This window comes from Pelophylax lessonae, assembly GCF_965119305.1.
Source record: "Pelophylax lessonae genome assembly, chromosome: 3".
NCBI lineage: Eukaryota > Metazoa > Chordata > Amphibia > Anura > Ranidae > Pelophylax > Pelophylax lessonae.
The window spans coordinates 381,126,952-381,142,771 of record NC_138770.1 but is presented as its reverse complement, the minus strand read 5'-3'; positions in this window follow the sequence as shown (position 1 = coordinate 381,142,771).

The window sequence follows — 15,820 nt, the reverse complement described above, 5'->3', positions numbered from 1 at the left end:
AGCCATCATGGCTCGATCTCCTGTGGACAACAGCACTTCTGGAACCACAAGAACTCTTGTTCCTCCTTCCTTCTACTTCCTGGCAACTGAACATGGCCTTCCTGGGAACAGCCATGTACCAGTACGCTAGGTTTGCTTGGCATATAGGAACTGGGATTGCTATAGGGGACGCCAAACTAAGCTTTATATTCCCTGACCAATCATGTAGAGGCAGCCATTACAGTATATTGGTTTTGATGGGTGGTTGATTAGTGTGATACACAACATGCAATGTCCAGTATATCATCAGTACAAATGCAAAAAAAAATATCACGTGTGATATTCCCATACTCAGGAGGCATAGTAGAATGTGTTTTGGGATGCAATTCTAAGTATGCCTATCCTGTGTGTGAGATTGATCTTATTAAATTGACAACTTTGTGTAAAAAAAAAAAACAAAAAAAAAACCAAAAACAAACGTATGCATTTTCCAAGAACTTGTGGCAAAACAACAAAGTCTTCAAAAGACTCACCATGCCTCTTTAAAAAAAATAAATAAATAAACCTCTATCTTGAGGTGTTTGCTTTCTAAAATGTAGTCATTTTTTTTTCCACTGTCCTGGTGCTCAAAGGCCTCTATGTGATCTGTAGTCAGGAAATTAAATGCATAATTTATTCCCCCAGAACACCTGAAGGTTTTCCTTGGCTTTTTTTTCCTTGTGTTTTTTATTGGTGTGTAATTCTAAGTATGCCTATAATGTGTGTTAGAAATATCTTATTAATTGACAACTTAAAAAAAAATTTCATTTTCTTTCCTGCATTTTGCAAAAAGTTGTGGCAAAAGATATTTTCAGAAGCCTCACTTTGCTTTTCAGAAAACCCCTTGCTATGTTTGCTTTCCAAAACATTGATAATTGTGTGCATGTTTTCTACTGCCCTTGTGCTACACAGCCTCAAAATGTGATGGGTAGTCTGGAAATTGGATGCTTAATTTATGCTTCTTCAAAGCCCAAAAGTGCTCCTTGGACTTTGGGTCCCTCTATGCATCTGGACTGTGAAAATGTTCCACACGTGTGGTATCCCCATACTTGGGAGTCATAGCAGAATGTGTGTTCGGGTGTATTTATAGAAGTATGCCTATGCTGTATGTGATAAAACACTTGATAAAATGACAACTTTATGAAAAAAGCTAATTTTACTTAATTTTTTTTTTTTCAATTTTCCAAAAAATAAAACATTACGACTTCAAAAAACTCACAATAGGGGTTGAACTACTAAAACTGTAGAGTGCAAAATTTGGTGCAGTTCTACATAGAAACCAATGAGCTTTCAAGTTTTTGGTCAAAGGTTAATTGAATTGAACAAGCTGAAGTTAGAAGCTGATTGGCTGCTATTCACAACTGCACCAGATTTTGCACTCTTCAGTTTTAGTAAATCAACCCCAATGCGTCTTACTAAATACCTTGGACTGTCTACCTTTCAAAATTGGGTAATTTTGGGGGTATTTGTACTGTCTTGACATTTTAGGGCCTCAAAAAGAAATGGGCAGTTATTACATCAGGATTGATCAATCCATAGGTTGTAGACTGTATACCCTTCACATGGACTAAATATGCACTGATTTGGGTTTTTACCAAAGAAATGTAGCAGAATACATTTGGCCTAAATTTATGAAGAAAGATTACTTTACACTTTATTTCAATATTTCTTTGTTTAGCAAAAAATAAAAAACCCAGTGGTGATTTAAAGCGGTGCTCCAGTCATTTTGGTGTTTGTTAAAAGTTAGCTACAAAGTGTAGCTGCTGCCTTTTAATAAACACACACTTACCTGTCCCATGATCCAGCAATGTGGCCTCCTGAATTCTTGATTCTCTCCCTGGTGGTGGCAGTACAGCTGTGGGCACTCAGCTGTTACTATATGAGAAGGAATTTATACATCCTACTTATCTGGCTCCTATAGGATACAACTCAAAACCTCATCTAGGAACTAGATGAAAAGTTTATTTCCACAGTGGCAACAATCCTATTCAAATAGAAGAGCTGATTCATAACACCAAAAAACCTCTTGAAATTGGAAAATTCACTTTTCAGCCATGTGATTCTCCCCCCCCCCCCCCCCAAATATAAATGTGGTACGAGTCAGTCCATTAAAAACTGATATTTCAGTTATAGATGTGGTCTGTTGCAATGAATTACTGAATCTGTGGAGAAGATGGCTGCATTCTTGAATTTAGGTGAGAACCGATAGTGGCAGCCTCTCGTTTCTTCTCGTGTATGTGTCTCAGGTCAGTATATAGCGGGTAAAATAAGTATTGAACACATCACCATTTTTTTTAGCTATATCGATTTCCAAAGGTGCTATGACATGAAATTCACCACAAGTCGTTAACAACCCATGCAATCCATACAAACAAAGAAACCAAAACAAATAAGTTCATAAAAAAAAATTTCATGTGTAATAAAATGGAATGACACCGGGAAAAAGTATTGAAAGCCTGAAGAAAGGGAGATGCAAAAAGACATGAAGAGCCAAGACAGCAGCTGAAATCTGTTAATGATTAGAAAGCAATCCTGCCACTTGTCAGTGCAAATTAATAGCAGCTGGTTCAGTCTCAACTGATGGCCTATAAAAAGAGGTCTCATTCCCAAGGGGTCATGCAAGAAACTTCTCGTGATGGGTAAAAGCAAAGACCTTTGCAGCCTTATTTTTGTAAAACATGCTAAAGGCATTGGGTACAGAAGGATTTCTAAACTTCTGAATGTTCCAGTGAGCACTGTTGGAGCCACATTCCGGAAGTGGAAAGAACATAATTTCACCATAAACCAGCCACAACCAGGTGCTCCTTGCAAGATTTCTGACAAAGGAGTGAAAAGAATTATCAGGAGTTGTCCACTTGTGGAGATCTTCAGAAAGCCCTGGAATAAGCAGGTACAATTGTTTCTAACAAAAAAAAAAAAACATGAATGCACTCAACCGCTATGGCCTGTATGCATACACACCAAGCAAGACTCCATTGATGAAGCATGTTAAAGCTTGTTTAAAGTTTGCTGCACAACATTTAGAGAAGCCTGTGAAATACTGTTAGAATATAATCTGGTCAGATGAGACCAAAATTGAGCTCTTTGGATGCCATAATACACACCATGTTTGGAGGTCAAATGGCACTGCACATCACCCCAAAAACACCCTACCAACAGTGAAGTTTGGAGTGTGGGGCTGTTTTTCAGCATACGGTACTGTCGAGCTTCATCTCCTTGAAGGAAGGATGAATGGAAAAATATACCAAGACAATATTTATAAAAATCTGCTGTCATCTACCAGGATGATAAAGATGAAACGAGGGTGGACATTTCAGGAGGACCATTATCCTAAACGCAAAGCCAAGCAAACTCTCGGTTGGTTTCAAAGAAAATAAAGCTGCTAGAATGGCCCAGCCAATTACCTGACTTAAACCCAATAGAAATTCTGTGGAAATAACTAAAGATCAGAGTTCATAGAAAAGGCCCACAGCACCTTCAAGATTTGAAAATCACACCTGAGCGATGCATGCGACTAGTTTCTCCATACAGGAGGCTTCTTGAAGCTGTCATTACCAACAAAGGATTTTGTATTAATTAAATTTCAGCTAGCGTGTTTCAATAGTTTTCCCTGTGTCATTCCATTTTAAATTACACATAACTTAATTTCTTAACTTAATTGTTTTGGTTTCTTTGTATGTAATGATTGCATGGGTTGTTACCAACGTGGTGAAAATTGAATGTCAATAGCACCTTTAGTGTTGGTTCACACTATGGCGATCCGACTTCGGGGGCGACCTGTGAAGTCGCGTGCACCGCGACTTGCACGGACTTCACATAATTGAAGTCAATGCAAGTCGCTCCGATGTCGCCCGAAGTAGTGCAGGAACTATTTTCTAAGTCACAGCGACTTGAGTCGCTCCTATTAGAACGGTTCCCGTAGCACAGAATGGACCGGGACTTAGAAATCTATTTACCTTGAAAAATGGTGACATGTTCAATATTTTATCTTACTTGCTGTATAGGGCACTTTTGGCTAATGTACTACCCTGTAGAACCCTTGTGAAGGAAACATTTGAACCACATACCCTTTGAGCTCTTCATATTTCAAGGACACTAGAGGCAGCAGTAAAAGAAACACTGGTGAGCTCAAAAAATGTGGTATGCTCATTTCAATGCATTACAGTAAAACACCTGTTTTTACATGCATTTTTTTTTAAATTCATGAAACCCCTCCCCAAAAAAAATTGACACATGATGCAAAAATGCATTCAACAAATGATTTTAAATGGGAGGTGCATTGTTGGTGTGCTTTTGAACTGCACACCAAAATTGCAGCAGGCAGGCCTTGTAAAAATGCAATGCACCTGCAGTGCAGTGATGTCAACAGTTACAGGGGATTTAAAGGGGACTAGTTTTTATAGGCTTTTGTCATGATGGAAAGGTGTGGTATTGTGTGGAAAAAGTGAACCAGTGTGAACAGGGTCTAAGGAACAGATTGCAAAGTCATTCTCCTCCCTGTCAAAGAACGTCCCTTTATGTTTTTCCACTTATACAGCAGTTGGTGTAGATCCCGAATCTTCAGAAATTGTCACTGAAGCCGACTCATTGCTTGGAGTACCTAGGTCTGGTTGTTGACACAGCCAAGAGTGTTCTTCCCCCTAGACAAGCTTCAGACTCTCTGGTCACAAGTTAGAACTTCAGTTTAGAAGCTGTTCACTTCTGCATTAGACTTAAGGATGTCGGTAGCTTCCTCCTTGGCAGTTCCCTTTGCCCAATTTCACTCCAGACATCTGCGGTACTACATCATGTCTTCATGGACCAAATCAGTCTTGTCCTGGACAGGCTGATACCCAGGACCAGGCTGTCTCCACCTTGTTGGCTCAGGAAATTGGCTGTAGAGTTGGGGAAGTTCTTCTTGTTTATTAAAAGATCCTAAGATAGACACCAGTCGGTCAGACTGGGGAAGAGTTCTTGACACCTTACTGATGCAGGGAACTCTGGTCATCAGAGGAATCTTTTCTCCTATTCAAACACCCTGGAACTTCAGGTAATTTGGCTTTCCCCTTTAGCAATAGACCACCCTGATGAGGGGGATCATCCATTCCAGAATTATTCAGACAACGCCACTGTGGTGGCTTACCTCAACCATCGGTGAGGAACCAAAAGTCTTGCTTTGGCGAAAGAGATGGCATGGAATCTGTCCTGGGTAGAACCTCATATTTCAACTTTGTTTGATGTGTACATTCGAGACCTAGAGCATTGGCAGGTGGATTTTATCAACCAGCAGTGCCATTTGCATTCTGTTTTAAAGACTGTTGGCCTCTCAATCTGCATTTAATACCTTTTGTGTATAGGATCTCTGATGTAACTCCCCAGTCACTCTATGGGATCTGAATCTCTGAATCTGGTTCTCTTTGCACTTCTTAGACAAAGAGAAATAATTTCAGAACTTTTACTGTGACCAATAAACTATACAACTCAATTAAAAAACAAACTGAAATCTTTTTTTGGGGGGGGGGGGGGGGGGGGGGTTCAAAATAAAAACTAAAATAATGTAGTTGCATTAGTGTGCACACCTTCTTATAAATGGGGATGTAGCTGTGTTCATAATTAGGCAATTACATTCAAACTCATGTTAAATAGGAGTCAGTACACACCTGCCATCATTTAAAGTGCCTCTGATTAACCCCAATGAAAGTTCAGCTGTTCTAGTAGGTCTTTCCTGACATTTTCTTAGTCGCATCCTACAGCAAAAGCCATGGTCCTGAGAGCTTCCAAAGCATCAGAGGGATCTCATTGTTAAAAGGTATCAGTCAGGAGAAGGGTACAAAAGAATTTCCAAGGCATTAGATATATTAGATATACCATGGAACACAATGAAGACAGTCATTATCAAGTGCAGAAAATATGGCACAACAGTAACATCACTAACAACTGGACGTCCCTCCAAAATTGATGAAAGGACAAGAAGAAAACTGGTCAGGGAGGCAGCCAAGAGGCCTACAGCCACATTAACCACTTTACCACCGGAGGATTTTGCTGTCTTACGTCCAGGCCACTTTTTGTGTTTTGGCACTGTGCGAATTTAACTGACAATTGCGCGGTCATGCAACGCCGTACCCAAACGAAATTTACGTCCTTTTTTTCCCACAAACAGAGCTTTTGTTTGGTGGTATTTTATCACCTGTGCGATTTTCATTTTTTGCGATTATTAATTAAAAAATGCGACAATTTTGAAAAAATAACAATATTTTTCTACTTTGACAGTTAAAAAAATATCCAATATATTCAATTTTTGTCATATATTTAGGCCAAAATGTATTTAGCTACATGTCTTTGACAAAAAAAATTCTCAATGAGCGTATTTTTAACCGCTTTATGACCGGAAGGTTTTACCCCATTCCTGACCAGGCCATATTTTGAGATTCGGCACTGTGTTACTTTAACGGACAATTGCGCGGTCGTGCAACAATGTACCCAAATTAAATTGATGTCCTTTTTTTCCCCCACAAATAGAGCTTTCTTTTGGTGGTATTTGATCACCTGTGTGATTTTTACTTTTTGCGCTATAAAGAAAAAAAGAGCGACAATTCTGAAAAAATAACAATATTTTTCACTTTTTTTTTTTATATGAACCCCCCCCCCACAAAAATGTAAAAATAGGCCAATTTGTTTTCTGCTACATATTTTTGTTAACAAAAATCGCAATAAGCGCATTTTGATTGGTTTGAGCAAAAGTTATTGCATTTACTAGCTAAGGGAAAGATTTCTGTCATTTTTGGTGTTTTTTTTTTTTTTTTTTTTTTAACGAGTAATGCGGCGATCTGCGATTTTTTTTTTTTTTTTGCGGTACTGCGACATTGCGGCGGACAGATCGGAACCTTGACTGACATTTTTGACACTTTTGGGGTACCAGTGACATTACTACAGTAATCAGTGCTATACATATGCACTGTTACTGTAAAAATGACACTGGCAGGGAAGGGGTTAATTTTTATTGGAGCGGAGGGGTTAATATATGCCTGGTGCTTACTAACGTGTGTGGGGGGAGGTGACTGAGTGACACAGGGACAGATCGCAGGTTCAGCTATGCTGAACCCTGCAATCTGACCCTGCCTGTCACTTAGGAGATCCGCCTGCTTTGTTTACACAAACGGGCGGATTTCCACACTAGATCCCAGACGATCGGGGAAGAGCGGCGGTGATCACCGCCGCTCCTCCCCTGGCCCGACTCCCGCTGTGACTGAAAACAGCGGGAGCGAGCCACCGGGAGAGGGGATTGTCTGGTGACGTAGGTTTACGCCGCCCGACAATAACGAACCACTTTGCCGCGGTACAGTCAACGTGACTGGTTGGCAAGTGGTTTAAAGAAGCTGCAGGAATATTTGGCAAGTACTGGCAGTGTGGTACATGTGACAACAATCTCCGGGATTCTTCATATGTCTGGGCTATGGGGTAAGACTGAAGAAACATCCAAGCCCGGCTACATTTTGCAAAAACACATCTGAAGTCTCCCACAAGCATGTGGGGAAATGTGTTCTGGTCTGATGAAACAAAGGCTGAACTTTTTAACCATAATTCCAAAAGATATGTTTGGCGCAAAAACAACACTGCACATCACTAAAAGAACACCATACCCACATTGAAGCATAGTGACAGCATCATACTTTGGGGCTGTTTTTCTTCAGCTGGCACAGGAACCTTAGTTATGGTAGAGGGAATGGCCCAGCCAGAGCCCAGACATAAATCTGGTTGAAAATCTGTGGGGTGATCTGAAGAGGGCTGTGCACAGGAGATGCCCTCACAATCTGACAGATATTGCCAAGTCAAGATGTGCCATGCTGATAGACTCATACCCAATTTTACTGTAATAAAATTAAAATGTTCTTCAACAAAGTACCGTATTTATCGGCGTATAACACGCACTTAAAACACCTAAAAATGGAGAAAAAAGCAGCAGTGCGTGTTATACGCCGATATTAAAAAAAAAAAAAAAAAAAAAAAAGGGCAGGAAGCCTCGTTGAGAGCAGAAGGGGTGGACCGGGCCGAGGCGAAGGAAGGACGAGTTGTCATAAGAGCAGAAGGGGGCGGGCTGGGCCGAGGAGAAGGGAGAACGAGCGAGCGCAGTCATCGGAAGTGACGTCTGTCATAGGCGGGACTTCCGATGACTGCGCTCGCTCGTTCTCCCTTCTCCTCGGCCCGGCCCGCCCCCTTCTGCTCTTATGACAGCTCGTCCTTCCTTCTCCTCGGCCCGGCCCGCCCCGCCCCAGAATTTCCAATGACTTTTTAACCATCATAGCACAACTGTGCCACGTTTAAAATAATTTTAAACAGCAGTGATGATTTAAAAAGGTGCTACAAATCTTAGAAATATTCATACGGAACAAATATCTTTACTTGACTGATATAAAAACTGTAAGCATTTCCATTCCATGGGTGATAGGAGAAGCGGTGGGCTGGTGGCCACATCAAACAGGTATGGCTGTGTAGCTAAAGTTGAGGGAGAGTGTAGTCTCCTTTTCAAATTTGAGCATAACATATAGACAGCCTCCAAACATTTTCAAGAGTAATATTACTGCAGTGAAAAAGAAAATCCCTGCCAGTACAACATCATTTCTTTCTGCGCTCTGTCCTTTTCATATTCAATGGGGTTACATAGTTACATAGTTAGTGAGGCTGAAAAAAGACACAAGTCCATCCAGTTCAACCTATGATGTGTGTGTTTGCTTTTAACCGTACATTGTATACCCCTGTATGTTGTGGTCTTTAAGGTGTCCATCCAATAGTTTTTTGAAACTATCAATGCTCCCCGCTGATACGACTGCTTGCGGAAGAGAATTCCACATCCTTACCGCTCTTACAGTGAAGAACCCCTTACGCACTTTAAGGTTAAACCGCCTTTCCTCAAGTTTTAGTGAGTGGCCACGTGTCTTATTGTATCTCCTTTCTCTGAATAGTTTGTTCCTTATGCTAGGGTCGCCAGTACAGTATTTGTACATTGATATCATATCCCCCCTCAATCGTCTCTTCTCCAGAGAGAATAGGTTCAGTGTTTGTAGTCTTTCCTCATAGCTGATGTCCTCCATTCCCCTAATTATTTTTGTTGCCCTTCTCTGGACTTTCTCCAGTTCCAGCACATCCTTTCTGAGGACCGGTGCCCAGAACTGGACAGCATACTCCAGATGTGGTCGGACCAGAGTCTTGTAGAGTGGGAGAATAATCTCTTTATTTCTGGAGTGAATCCCCTTTTTTATACAACCCAGTATTCTGTTGGCTTTGCTTGCAGCGGCTTGGCATTGCATGCCACTTCCAAGCCTGTTGTCTACCAGTACCCCCAGGTCCCTTTCCATCCTAGACTCACCCAGAGGTTCCCCCCCTAGTGAGTAGCTTGCTTTCTGGTTTCTGGCCCCCAAGTGCATTACTTTACATTTTTCTACATTAAATCTCATCTGCCATGTAGTTGCCCACCCCGTTATTTTGTTCAGGTCTGCTTGCAAGATTTCCACATCCTGCATAGAAGATATTGGCATGCCTAATTTAGTATCATCTGCAAATACTGAGATTGTACTAGATATCCCCTCCTCTAGATCATTTATGAATAAATTAAACAGGATTGGTCCCAGGACAGAACCCTGGGGGACCCCACTTTCCACACCCGCCCAATCAGAGTACTCCCCATTAATCACCACCCTCTGGACTCTCCCCTGGAGCCAGTTCTCTATCCAGGTACTCACCTTATGGTCCATACCTATCTTCCTTAGTTTGTACAGTAAGCGTTTGTGGGGAACGTTGTCAAAGGCCTTTGCAAAGTCCAGATACACCACATCCACAGGCTTACCTTTATCTAAGTGGCAGCTCACTTCATCGTAGAAGGTTAATAGATTGGTTTGGCATGAACGATTTTTCATGAATCCATGCTGATTACTACTTATAATACCGTTTTCATTACTAAAGTCTTGTATGTGGTCCCTTATCATCCCCTCCAAAATTTTGCAGACTACTGATGTTAGGCTGACCGGCCTATAGTTACCCGGGATATATCTCGGCCCCTTTTTAAATATTGGTACCACGTTGGCTTTTTTCCAATCAGCTGGCACCATACCTGTCTGTAAACTATCCTTAAAGATCAAGAATAATGGTCTGGCAATCACCTGGCTGAGCTCATTAAGAACCCTTGGGTGCAAGCCATCCGGTCCCGGGGATTTATTTATGTTAAGTTTCTCTAGTTTAGCTCTAAGTCGATCCTCTGTTAGCCATGGCTGCACTTCCTGAGGTGTACTATTTAGTTCGGCCTTACAAGCGGGGTTCGTGTAGCCCCCCGATTCCTTTGTGAAGACTGAAGAAAAGAAATTATTTAACACTTCCGCCTTTTCTCTGTCCTCAGTGGCCATTTTTCCTTTATCCTCTTTTATGGGGCCAATGTGTTCTGGCCTCGCTTTCTTACTGTTTATATACTTAAAGAACTTCTTGGGGTTCTTTTTACTCTCCTCCGCTATATGTCTCTTGTGTTCTATTTTAGCCGCCCTGATTTCGTCTTTACATTTCTTATTACACTCTTTGTAATGCTTAAATGCTGCCAATGACCCCTCAGTCTTGTATTTTTTGAAGGCCTTTTCTTTAGCTCTAATATACATTTTTATGTTGGAGTTTAGCCACCCAGGGTTTAGTTTTGCTCTTTTAAATTTATTTCCCTGTGGAATGCACTGGCCCACCCCCTTGTTAAGTATGCTCTTGAAGCACTCCCATTTTTCCTCCGTGTTCTTTGTTCCCAGGGTTCTATCCCATTTGATATTTTCTAGCAGCGAGCGCAGTTTAGGGAAATTGGCTCTTTTGAAATTCAGTGTCCTTATATTACCCTTGTGTTTCCTATTACTGTAATTAATACTGAAACCAATTGACCTATGGTCACTGTTCCCTAAGTTGTCCCGTATTTCTATATCCGTGAGCAGGTCTGTATTGTTGGTAATCAGTAGGTCAAGTACCGCATTGTTTCTTGTCGGTGCATTCACCATCTGACCCATGAAATTGTCCTGCAAAACATTTAGGAACTGCCGAGCCTTGGCTGAATGCGCGGTTCCTTCTGCCCAGTCTATATCAGGATAATTAAAGTCCCCCATTATAATGACATTTCCCATCCTTGCTGCCAATCCTATCTGTAACATGAGGTCCACCTCACCCTCCTCCCTCTGGTTTGGGGGCCTATAGCATACGCCCAATATTACCTTCCCCACCGTGCCTTTCCTTTAAAGCTCTACCCATAGGGATTCTGCCTCGTCCATAGCTCCATTATTAATATCATCCCTCATATTTACCTGTATACTGTTCTTAATATACAAACATACCCCTCCCCCATTTTTACCCTCTCTATCTCTGCGATAAAGGGAATACCCCTGAATGGTCGCCATCCAGTCATGAGAGCTGTCAAACCAAGTCTCAGTTATCCCCACAAAATCTAAGTCCTCCTCAAACATCAGCAGCTCCAGCTCTCCCATCTTGTTGGCCAGGCTTCTGGCATTGGTATATAAGCCTCGTAATTTTGATGTTTTTAGGCTGCTCTCTTGATTTTTCCCCGTACCCACCCTGGGTATAGGAGCTCCGAACACCCTACCGCTAATGCCCCCATTTCTGCCCTCTGAAACTTGCTTTCCACTGGCTAATTCTACATCTGTACCCTCCCCCCCATTCCCTAGTTTAAAAGCCCCTCTAACTTTTTGGCCATCCTCGCACCCAGTACGGCTGCACCCACCCCATTTAGGTGCAATCCGTCCCTACCAAAGAGCCGGTGACCGACTGAGAAGTCGGCCCAGTTCTCCAGGAACCCGAAACCCTCCTTACTACACCAGCTCCTCAGCCACTCGTTAACTTCCCTAATCTCCCGCTGCCTCTCTGGTGTGGCTTGAGGTACAGGTAGTATTTCGGAAAATACTACCTTGGAGGTCCTAGTCCTCAACTTAGCGCCTAAGTCCCTGAAATCGTTTAGGACTCTCCGTCTTCCTCTGCCTATGTCATTGGTACCCACGTGTACCATGACAGCTGGGTCTTCCCCAGCCCCACCCAATAATCTGTTCACCCGATCCGTGATGTGCCGAACCCGAGCGCCCGGCAAACAACAGACTGTTCGGCGCACACGGTCTTTGTCACAGATTACACTATCTGTCCTTCTAATAATTGAGTCCCCTACCACAAGCACCTGTCTTTCCTTTCCCTTTCTCCCGGCCTCACTGGAGGAGTTTTTCCCCTGGCAGCTAGGGGCGTCGCTCTGCTCCAGCAATGCTGGTCCCTGACTGGTTTCCCCAACATCACACAACGGGGCGTATCTATTGGGGTGCTCCAGCCCAGGATCAGCCTCCTTGCCTTGTCCCCTTCTACCCCTCCTAACTGTCACCCCTCTGCTCTGCTCTGATGCCTGCACCTCCGATACTCCGCCCACCTCTGTGCAGGCCCCTGTCTGCACCTGATTGGTACAATCCTGGCTCTCCTCCGGTATGGACATTCGTCTCAGTGTTGCCAGCTGCTTCCCTAGATTCAGGACCTGAGCTTCCAGGGAAGCAACGTGCTTACATTTTGCGCATTTGTATTCGCCCTCGATCGCATGACCGAGGAACGCATACATATCACAAGATGTACACCGAGTCGCATCTCCACACCCGCCGGGCATTGTACCTACTATCTAATCTAATGGGGATTCAGCGATTTAAGTCTATCCTATGTGGCTATTTCCTGGCTTCCTAACGCTACCTTCTCACCCTCTGGTATTCCGCTCCACTCACTTGACACCGGTCAGTCACCCAACACTCACAATCTCACAGGTTGATTTACTAAAGGCAAATAGACTATGCACTTTGCAGATACATTTGCTACAAAACTTAGAAAATGAACAGAAGCTCTGCTGACCTTTTTTTTTTTTTTTCTTGCATGTGATTGGGTATTCTTTGAAAAGCGAAGCTTCACCTCATTTACTAAGCTCTAGAGCAGTGGTCTCCAAACTGCAGCCTGATGGCTGGATGCTGCCCTTTGCATGCCTTTATCAGGCCCGTAGGGGCACTTTTCTTCCCCACTGATGCAAGACACTATTCCTCCTACTTACACTAATAATGGGGTATAATTCCTGTTACTGACATCAATAACAGGAAACTATTCCTCCCACTGACACCAATGATGGGGCACTATTCCTCCCACTAACACCAATGATGGTGTACTATTCCTCCCCCTAGTGCCAAAGATGCACTGTTTGCTCCCACTGATGCCAATAAAGTTTCTACTCCCAATGGCCACAGTCCAGCCCCCCTAAAGTCAGTAAACTGGCTATTTGTTTAGAAAGTTTGTAGAGAGTCCTGCTCTAGAGCAACTGCACTTGCAGAGTGCACAGTCTACGTACCTATAGTAACTCAACCTCAATGAATATGTGCTGAGCCATAGGAATGAGCAAGGGATGTGGTGCATGTAAACATAGCTAAACCGAGTAAGTATTATGGTAAGTAAAACAACCTATACTGTATGTATTTTAAATGTGTATCTATCTGTATGGCCAAATTCAATTTTAAAGATACATAGTCAAACCGCAAATTTATTTATTTATTTCAGGTACTTATATAGCGCTGTCAATTTACACAGCGCTTTACATATACATTGTACATTCACATCAGTCCCTGCCCTCAAGGAGCTTACAATCTAAGGTCCCTAAACTCACATTCATACATACACAGTAGGGCCAATTTTCTTATACAGGATCCAATTAACCTACCAACATGTCTTTGGAGTGTAGGAGGAGACCAGAGTACCCGGAGGAAACCCACGCAGACACAGGGAGAACATGCAAACTCCAGGCAGGTAGTGTTGTGGTTGGGATTCGAACCAGCGACCCTCTTGCTGCTAGGGGAAAAGTGGACCACTACACCACTGTGCCTTCCATGAGACCCTTGGCTGCATAGGTTAAGACATGTTGTATTGCACTTTGGAATCTAGGCTGTGGTGCATCAATTCACTCCAGGCCCTTTTGCTGGTAGCCTAGTGATGTGAGAACCTCTACTTGTGATGCAGAACAGTTCCAAAACATCATAAAACAGAAAATAGTGTAGCGCTTAAAATTGACAATCATAAAAATATATATATAAAAGTCCACATTAGTCCATAGGAAAAGGATGTTGTGAAGATGCCCTTAAAGTGAGGAAAGGAGTAAATAGGACAACAATTCTGTGAATCCTTCCACCAATGAGAATTACTGCCTCTCACCTCCAATCCCTGACCACCAAGGGTCATCTGGCAAAAATGCTGATAAATCCTGAGCTTCCACACTTGACCAGCGGGGGTCAGCAGCAAGACAAATAGGAAATGGCATATATTTATAACCTCCACATCAATCCAGGGCTTAACTCGGACAGATGGTCATACAAGGAGAGAAAATGATAATTTATTAATTAAGATTTAAAGTACTCACAGACAAAGCACTGTCTCAGTGCTTAATGCAGGCATTTGCTGACATAACATCTCTCATGACCATGGGCAGCTGCGGGTAACGCCAAGCTCCTCCCCCCCCATACGCGTTACGTTCCAAAACATCGACTTCAGGCTCCCTGCTGTGTTAGCACATACAGAAGGCAACCCTCAAATATATTTAAACCCTTCTTGGACATCCCAATGTGATTTGGGGTAGAAGAAGCAGAGAGAAAGTTATACAGCATCTCATAAAAGTGAGTACACCCCTCGCATTTGGTAAATATTATATACCTTTTCATGTGACAACACTGAAGAAATGACACATTGCTACAATGTAAAGTAGTGAGTGTAAAGCTTGTATAAAAGTGTAAATTTGCCGTCCCCTCAAATAACTCAACACACAGCCATTAAAGCGGAGTTCCACCCTGGGAAAGTTTTTTTAAATAAAAATAACCCCGGGCCAGTCAGGGCTAGTGCATTCCACAATGGCTAGCCTCTGATCTGTCCCGGGTTGCACTTACCTTTTAAAAGAAATACTTACCTTGAAAATGTATTGTCCAGCGCTGCCATCTCAGGTGTGGGCAGCTTGAAGCCAGTGCGATCCTCTTCTGTGTCCTCTTCCGTCTTCTTCGGTCCCACGATGCCCTGCACCGGCCCCGCCGTCACTTCCGGGTCTGCAGCGTCATCCCTACACAGCTTCTGGGCATGCCCAGAAGCTGTTTAGCAAGGTATGACGGCGCCTGCACCGGAACTGACGTCGGGGCCGATGCAGGCGCATTGATTCCTGGGAGCGATGACGTTCAGCTCCCAGGAATCATTGCAAGCCAGGAAGTGACGAATCGCCGTGGCCGCCGAGGGGAGGAAGAGGAAGTAAGGTGAGTATATTTTCTTCTAAACAAGGTAATTAAAAAAAAAAAATATTGTGATTATCCATTTGTTTTTCAGGTGACCCGGAGCGAGAAGATGGAGGTAAGTATAATTTTAGGGTGGAACTCCACTTTAATGTCTAAACCGCTGGCAACAAAAATGAGGTGAGGAGTACAAAGACAAGTGTGTCTTGCCTACAGTCAAGCATGGTGGTGGGAATGTCATGGTCTGGGGCTGCATGAGTGCTGCTGGCACTGGGGAGCTACAGTTCATTAAGGCAGTGGTCCTCAACCCTGGTCCTCAGGGCCCACTAACAGGCAAGGTTTGCAAGATAACTGAAATACATCCCAGGTGATATAATTTGCTGCTCAGTGATTGCAGTACTCTAGTCTGCATCTCCCCAAGGTAATACTTAAAATTTGGCCTGTTAGTGGGCCCTGAGGACCGGAGTTGAGGACCACTGCATTAAGGGAACCATGAATGCCAACATGTACTGTGACATACTGAAGCAGAGAAT